Source organism: Aquarana catesbeiana, unplaced genomic scaffold (assembly GCF_042186555.1).
Source record: "Aquarana catesbeiana isolate 2022-GZ unplaced genomic scaffold, ASM4218655v1 unanchor237, whole genome shotgun sequence".
Taxonomy (NCBI): domain Eukaryota; kingdom Metazoa; phylum Chordata; class Amphibia; order Anura; family Ranidae; genus Aquarana; species Aquarana catesbeiana.
The window spans coordinates 1,926,643-1,935,701 of NW_027362665.1; the positions used below are offsets into that span (position 1 = coordinate 1,926,643).

The 9,059-nt window shown below is 44.5% G+C and overlaps 2 pseudogenes; one reads left to right on the forward strand and one right to left on the reverse strand.

Moving 5' to 3' along the window:
• Positions 1 to 9,059, forward strand: part of LOC141122063 (uncharacterized) — a 309,667-nt pseudogene that overhangs the window by 171,929 nt on the left and 128,679 nt on the right.
• LOC141122009 (uncharacterized) overlaps positions 1 to 9,059 on the reverse strand; it is a 340,305-nt pseudogene that overhangs the window by 92,598 nt on the left and 238,648 nt on the right.

Sequence of the window (9,059 nt, forward strand, 5' to 3'; positions counted from 1 at the left end):
GTAAAATGAACAGTCTGAATGGAAAACGAAATATAAGAACCGAATATGAAGAGATAAAGGAGAAAGCTGATAAAAGACCCCTAGAGTGGGACCTATATGGGTGGGGGAGTGAATGAAGTAAAACACATAAAAAGTGATGAAGGTGACACACTAGTGAGATAGAATACGGAATCTAATATTTACCATAATATCCATAAAGTAAGTATTCCTGCTAAGAAGAGAGGGCCAAGCCCTTATAGACACCTCATGGTTTGGAATATATGAAATAGTAAATGGGATGCACCTATAAATTAGATATTTTAAAGCATTACATAAAGTGTCACCGTATGAAAGGCAAAGGCAGTGCAGCAAGCAGGGGTGAGTATGCAGCTCCTACTTACTGGGATAGATAAAAAATGATAAACAACCTGACCTGAAGGTTGTCTGAAATGAGACTGCCATACATGCTGCCTGACTATATAGGGGGTCAGAAAACCTAATAGGTTTATGATCCAGGCGCCTCCTCATCCATCCCCCACCCCACCAGGACAATGCCCACACACCGAGACCCCCAGATTCCCCATGGAGAGACGCCATCAAGTGGCATTTGCTGCGCAGCCTCCCCGGTGTCCCAAAAGGGGAGGAGGCCCCCAGAAATTGCCGTCATTTCCGCCGCAATCGCGCATGACGTTACGGCGCTCCGTGCAACCCGCCGAGGGAAGTCACACATGCGCGATGGGCCGTTAGACGTCCAGAGACATCACAGCGCCGGCAGACTTGGGCGGCCCCCAGTGGCCATAAAAGAAACGGCCACACAGGAAACCGCATGTAGAAGGTATACAACACAGTGCCGCCATTCCCCCCTGCCTGCCAAGAGGTCACCCAGGGTCCAAGAGAGCAACAGCCCCCCGATGGAAGCGGACGTCAAAAACCCTCACAGGGTGGCCGGAATTTCTAGAGGGAACAAATAAAGGGCATAAAAATGAATTAAATTATACACCTGTACATAGATTTCACAACAATAGACAAATGTTGGACAGTGAAAAAGTACATGAGTATCAGACTGGATCCATGTTCAAAAAACCAAAAAACTTAATAAATAAAGAAAATTCATCAAGGCCAGAGTATACTTTTGCCTGCAACCTAAAAATCCATTGTTGCTCTCTCTGTACCAGAGACTTGTTCCATTCGCCCCCCCCCCCACCAGAATGTGAATTCGGTAAAGGGCGGTGTCACGGAACGTCCCTCACTCCGCTTGAGTGCTTCCAACAGTATACCACTTCCTCCCAGTCTGGATATAGATATCAGATATTCCAACCGCTCATAAGCACAAAACAAGACAAGACTTGTTTCACTGCTAACATGGACTGTTTTTTATTAGAACCAAAATTTCAAGTCTTTATATACCGTTAGAGGGGGTTCCCCTCTCATGCTCATATTACTCTAACAATACAACTGTAACCTAATTAACATGAGCTAGTTTACTAAATCAATTACCCAGACTAGGTAACTCAGAGACATGACCTTTGGGTTTAAGACGTTACGTCGCCTAGCTCATTGACTATTCAGTACACATTACCATAAACATCAACACAGGGTTAATTAGAACAAACAACAATGAGTTGAATACCCTTAGAAGCTGTGGTAAGCCAGACTAGACTCATCTACATTAAACACATAGCAGACATTATACAGGTGAGTGGAGTTGATGATATTAGCATCTCCTCACAGTATGAGTCCCAACAGTATGACTCAGTCACTATTGCTAATATGGCAAATACAGGGTCCCCAGAGTCTGTGTGTCCTGGGGGACAAGGACCCGAAGCCAAAGTAACAACACCTCAAGGGTACCCCAAATGCCAGGGCCCGTAATCTGTAGGCAAGAGGCTGACATTTAGTCCCCTCCAAAAGTCTCTGTCCCGGGTGAGTCTGTCACAGGCGGCGAAGGATACTTTGGGCATGATGTACTTGTGTGTTGACACCATATATCTGCCCAAAGGTAGATGTAAATTCCCAATTTGCATATTATACTTATGTAGAGCAATGCGACACTTGAATTCCTGCCTGGCTTGCCCTATGTTAAATGCTTGACATTCGCAAAACATGACATAGACTAGGCCACGCGAGCGACAATTCGCAAAGTGAGAAGGTACAAATTGTTTTCCGTTAGGAAGAAGGAATGTTCTCTCCTTTTTGATAAGAGGACATTGAGAGCAGTGACCGCAAGGAAAAGAAACCCCTTGCAGGACAATGCTTTTTTTTTTTTTTTTTATGTAATCTTTATTTTATTTTATATTTTAAAAGAACATACAAACATATAGTCTTTGGTCAGTCTTTCCACATTACAGTACATTTCTTACAGTGCAAACCTAGACGTTTTAGACAAAAACAAATTATAGAACAAATTATAAAACGGAGGGGTGAGGGAAGGAGGGGAAAGGGGATGAGGGATTAGGTTATCTTCAAACTGTATTACATTATTAAACAGTCATAATGAATCCTAAAGGGTGTCCTGCCATAGCGGCTTTGGCCGGACCCACCTTTCTTCAGCCCTCCATTCAAATACTGGAGGGGGGGTCTCGATTCTGCCTTAAGGCCCCAGGGTGCCCATAGGGCGGGTCCCTTGGGAGGGGGGCCACAGGCCTCCAACTAAGTTGTACATTACATAGTCCTGACTTCTTTTGCACCCATTTTTTACCAGCTGGACATTTTATATCTGATGATTTGATTGGAGCACAGACTTTTACATGTTGATAATAATGTGATAACATCCTCAAACTTTGGAACCCTAAACAGAAAGTGATAATGAGGGAGGAGTCAATAACCCAATGATGGTTGTCTTCAGGATCAGTCCAGTCTTCATCTTGGTTGTTCTCCCCCATCCTCACTCTCTGACCTCTGGTGGGGCTCAGCCCCGCTGTTATTCATGACTAAATCATGGACTAAATAAGAAAGTGCAGTACTTCTTGTGTTGGGAAGATGGCAATGAGTGATAGAGGGGGAGGGGACACTCGTCCTATAATCCCCTCATCACTGTCACTCCTATAAAAGACAGTTCTCGTTGTTTCCTCAGTCTCTGACTAAGGTCCATGAATAAAGAAATGAACTGGTAGGAGATCAGAGGACCCATTTACTAGTTACCTTGAGGGGGGAATTGTAAGATCCTCAGAGACAAAGCTGCCTGATGTGGGCGGAGTCCTGGTTTAGGGGAACCAATCTGCTAATGTCTAGTAATAATCTTTTTATTTCTATTTTAGTAGATGGACGGGAGATGAGGAAAACCTCAGAGGATTGTCTCACTTTGTCTCCAGACTGTAAAGTAGAAGATGAGGACATCACACAGTATAGTCCAGGAGAAAACCCGACTACCTCAAATGTCCATCCGGCACCACACAGTGTAGATGGACCATCGTATTCCTCTTATCCTGAGGAACCTCAGACTGTGAGGGATGGTGTCGTCCTTCCAACAGAGAAGAGCTTTTCCTGTACTGAGTGCGAGAAGTGTTTTCCTTCTAAATCCCATCTTCATGTGCATATAAGATCTCACACAGGGGAGAAGCCGTATTCCTGTCCTGAGTGTGGGAAATGTTTTTCACAGAAGTCTGCTCTTTCCACACATCAGAGATCTCACATTGGGGAAAAGCCGTATTTCTGTCCTGAGTGCGGGAAATGTTTTTCAGTGAAATCCAATCTTTACAGACATCAGAGATCTCACACAGGGGAGAAGCCATATGCGTGTTCTGAGTGCGGGAAATGTTTTTCACACCAGTCCAGTCTTTTCACACATCAGAGATCTCACACAGGGGAGAAGCCGTATTCCTGTCCTGAGTGTGGGAAATATTTTTCAGACAAGTCCATTCTTTACAAACATCAGAGATGTCACACAGGGGAGAAGCCGTTTTCCTGTTCTGAGTGCGGGAAATGTTTTTCAGACAAGTCCAGTCTTTACAGACATCAGAGATCTCACACGGGGGAGAAGCCGTATTCCTGTCCTGAGTGAGGGAATTGTTCCTCACTGAAGTCCTGTCTTCCTGTACATCAGGGATCCCACACAACCCTTGAGGTGTATTAGTGCCTTGAGTGTGGGAAATGTCTTCTATATGAATGTTGCTGGACATCACAACTCTCATGTGGGGAAGAAGCACACCCTGATATACACCTCAGATATACTCAGATATACTCAGATGACTTGTCCAAGGGACTAAATCGGGGTCTAATATGCAGCACCTATGGGTGACACTGATGAGGCCGTACTGACAAGCATCCTGGTGGGCACTGGTGGTCATCACTGTTGATCATCGCTGATGGGCCTGTACTGATGATCAATATTGAATATCAGTGCAGATCCCCCCGTCAGGAGAATCACTGATTGGCTCTCCTCTACTCGCGCCTTGTCAGCATGAATAAATGAAAGCCGATAACCGGCACTTTCTGGTTATGATGTGATTAGCTTTGATTGGACACAGTTGATCACATGGTAAAGAGCCTATATACTTAGATTTGAGATGCGGTGTGTCAGAGCGACACACCACACCACCGATCGGCGCTTGCCTGAGCGTCTTATTCTTCTTGATGTCATATGACCTCCAGTGAGGATAATGGAACCCCCCCCTGGCCGTTATTCTGCTATAGGCCAGGTGGGAAGGAGTTAAAAAATCATTTTAGACCTGAAGATTATATAAAACCCCCAAAACATTATACAGTATATTTTCTGAAAGCAGACACCCTAAAGAATAAAAGAGTGGTAGTTCCAATTTTTTAGTCACACGATTTTATCACAAAAGTCTAGGAAACGCAAATTATCTGTAAAAAACACACTAAAGTTCATTTTAGGGGGCACAAAAACAATAAATTACCCAATTCTTTGGTAAAATATAAAAGCCGAGGTTGCACCAAGTAAATAGATACCCAACATATCAAACCTTAACTTTGTGTGCGCCTGTGAAATGGTTACAAACTTCAGTATGCTATATTTTCTATAGGTGATGCTTTAAAAGCCCCCTATAGGTCATCGATTTAGTGTTACGGAGGAGGTCTGGTGATAGAATTATTGCTCTCATTCCGGTGTGCGGCGATATGCAACATGTGTATCGCAATCAACGTTTTCAGACATAGGCACCCCAATATGTGATTTTATGTTTGTACGTGTGTATATGTGGGGGCGGGGCCTCAGAGGTTTTTTGGGGGCGTTTATGTGCCTGGGTTTAAATTAAATTTTGTACTATTAAAAAAAAATATTTTTTTTTTTCATCACATAGAGCAGCCTTTTTCAACCAGGGTGCCTTGGCAAAATACCAAACAATTTCCTCAAAATTGTATACAAGCCGGAGGGTGGATGATGCCTTTTAGTGACACAAAGCCTCAGGTTTTCATTGTACACCATTACAACCTTCTAGCTGCCAACCTCCTAACAACCAATGACATCATAAGCTGATAAGGAGGATGTCAGTTGCCTGAATATCATCCTTGTGTGACCCTCCCGCGCCTCTCTCCATGAGCTTTGGGTTCTCATTAGCTAAATGATGGAGAAAAACTGAGGGAGAAGAGAAACATTGGAATACTAGTCAGGACCAGTTTGCAAAAGTGTATTTGCTTTGGAAGAATAAATCACTTATAACGTTGGGTGTCCTACGTGTATTGATGTTGTTGCATTATATAAAACAATTAGAATAGTTTTTACATTTTAGATTGGGGCACCTCAAGACTGTCCATAATTTTGGAAGGCGCCTTGACTGAAAAAAAGGTTGAGAAACACTGACATAGAGGATAAAAAGTCCCCAATGTGATGATTTTTTGGTGACAGGTTCTCTTTAATGAGACTTCCAGGGTCTAAAAGACCCCTCATGTCTCCCCTGTGCTCCACTGAATGTAATGTAATACAGATCACACTGCATTATATTCTATCCCAGCTTTGATAGTCGGGGAAACTGTCACCAGGGACCCGGAAGTGATGTCATACATGTCTCTTCTGGGTCAGGAAGAAGAAGGGGAGGAGAGCGGATGTGTGTCCTCTCTCCTCCCTCCCCTCTACCCATCATCACCCGCTATGCTGGTCCCGGGTCCACAGATGGGTAAGAGGAGCCCGGGATACATAGCGGGTGTGTGTCGGGGTGGGGGGGGGGCACTTTACCGGGGGGTGTGAAAACATTCGCTCAGCCACCCGAATGCTTCCATCCGACAAGTAACCTGCTCCTTGCTCGCCCACAGCAGGGCCAAATGTTAAAACAACGACCTGTCCGGCCCTCAGAACTGCATGTCCCGGGTGTCAGGCGATAGGAATTGTACATCTCTGAGTTCATAAGGAGATCAGAGATCACCAAAGACATGGATGAAGTGTTGTACTGTGTTGGCCATTAATAGCAGTAGAAAAATCCTCTGAAGTGTGCGGGGATCACTTGTCTGCTCCACACTCCTTAGATTGTATCAGATTGTATGAAAGATTTGTATCTGCCTGTGTGTGTCCAGCCAGATAAATGTGGGAGAGTCTCCCTCCAGTGGTGATCAGCAGTCTTGCAGGCTGTGAGAACTATATCATAGCTGGTTTTATCTTACCAAATAAACCAAATCCTCATTTCTCCTCCACCAATCAAGACTCTCACTTCAGAGTTAGCAAGTCACCATAGACATGATTTCCCTGACATCCAACATTGGTGTCAGTGAGATAAAATAAGTCCCATTGTTGGTGTCAATGAGAATAAAGTGTAACTCCAGCCCAGCATTGGTGGTCAGTGGTGGTACTTACCTGATCACACACTCCCGCTGCTTCTCTGTTGATGTTGGAGTTCTACTATCACTGACAGAAAGGAGATCACTGCTCCCCACAGTCGGCTATAATTGCAGTGCCTGGTGATGGAATCCAGAGAGTATTTCAGCCATCATCACCTCACTGACACTCTGAGTCCTGGAACCTGTGAGATGAGGACATGATGGGACAGAGGACTAAATCCCGGGAATGTCCTTCATCATCTGGAAGCAATGGGAAGTCTGTAATCACACTACGTGACATTTCTTGGGCTGCAGTTCCTCTGAACTCCACAAGATGGTGATCTCACTTCTACTGAAACAGGAAGTCTCCAATGGGAGACAGACAGGAAGTGATGTCAGGTACAGACAGGAAGTTCCGTGTGAGAGGTGAGTCGGGAGGAAGTAGAGAGGAGACACTGCTGGAAGTGGCAGTAGAGAAGGTAATAAGATCTTATTTTCTATTTACACCCAGTAACCCCCCGTCATGTCCGTCCTCTTCCTCCATAATCACTGTGATGTCTTTTTTTTAACAATTTTTATTTATTTTATCAAACAAATACAAATCAATTGAAGTTGCTGCATATAATATACAACATTTGTAATACAAAAACTGAGAAGGCATAAAGTATAGTAGTGATATAAACCTTGATAGCCTAGTCCAGTCTACGTTTGATACCCTACTTTCCTATGGGTTTTTGCCTCAATCAGTTGTGGTTTTCAAATATATTCTCATTCCTTGTATCTGCTACCCTCTGTCTGTTGAGGTGTCTTGTCACCTCTGTCTTTTGTAATTTGCAAATTTCAATCAAATTTATAAAAAAATGTATAACAGAAACTAAGAAAAATGTTCAGTCTTTTTTCATTTGTAGCTCAAAAAATAAAAAGCCCAGTGGTGATTAAATACCACCAAAAGAAAGCTCTATTTGTGTGAAAAAAAATGATAAAACTGTTATATGGGTAAAGTGTTGCATGAAAGGGGGTTGAAAGTGTCCAATATTGAGGTGGTTAAAGGAATGGTTACTATGAGACATTTCTTGGGGCTGCAGTTCCTCTAAACTCCACAAGGTGGTGATCTCACTCATATCCAGACAGGACGTTTCTATGGAATACAGACAGGAAGTGATGTCAGGTACAGACAGGAAATGATGTCAAGTACAGACAGGAAGTAATGTCAGGTACACACAGGAAGTGATGTCAGGTACACACAGGAAGTGATGTCAGGTACATACAGGAAGTTCCATCCGATAGGAAATAGAAGACATTACTGGAATAAAGAAGCAGCAGAGGAGGTAATAAGATCTTATTTTCTATTTACACCCAGTAACCCCCCGTCATGTCCGTCCTCTTCCTCCATAGTCACTGTGATGTCTTTTATCTCCAGCAGATGATGATACACACATATATAGTGTGGAAATGTAGAATAACCTCGTATATTACAATGAGGGAATTTATGGTCTGTACCACGAGGGGAGTTATTGATGTCAGTAAATGTCGGTTCCAGACATTGTATGTGGGGGGAATGAAATGATAATTAAAGGTTGGGATTAGGGGCGTGTCCGGATGTGAGTAGTAGCGGGCGTGTTGGAGAGGAGCCTGAGGGGGGAGGTCCGAGTATCCTGAATACAATTTTTTCCATCCGTGCATATAACTGCTTATAATTTCCTAAAAAGATGGGTCAACCAGCCTACTGCTCCTGCCTGTTGTTCTGAATCCTGAGTTGACTTTGTGCTGAGTCCCGAGTTGAGCTCAAGCGGAGACGGTGCTGTGGTTATCGGAGGGGCTGTGAGGAACTCTCAGTCTGCGGTCGTTGTCATCATCCTGGCTGCATCCGATCAGAGCGAGTTGATTCCAGCAAGATCTTCTCATTTGCCTGCCTTTATCCTTCTGCCTTCTCCCTTATCCCTTCATCTGCCTCCGCTTCTACCCGATTGGAACGCTTTGGACTGCCGGGTGCACTCGTGGCAGCTGCTGCCCGGTGGAGCCTGCCAGACACCGCTGTTTCCTGGGCTGTTGGAGTACATCGTGACTGACCCGGCCTCAATTGAGAGTTCGGACCTTGCTGTCTCCGTCTGCTCCCATCTGCCTCATCCATCCATTCATTCTGTCTGCATTGACCGGGTGTGTTGGCTAGCGGAGACTAGTGGAGACTGCCTGTGTGGTCCAGAGGGAGGGCCCGAGCCTGAGCCCAGGTATCACTGTCATCTCTTTGCTTGAGCCCCTTAATCTGACACCCTCAGCCTATCACCCCTATTGGACCAAATGGTTCTACTGGACTACCTCTGTGTGGCTCTTTCTCGGTGGCTGTGAGTTTGCTGGTTGCTGGCAGGTGGGGGCTA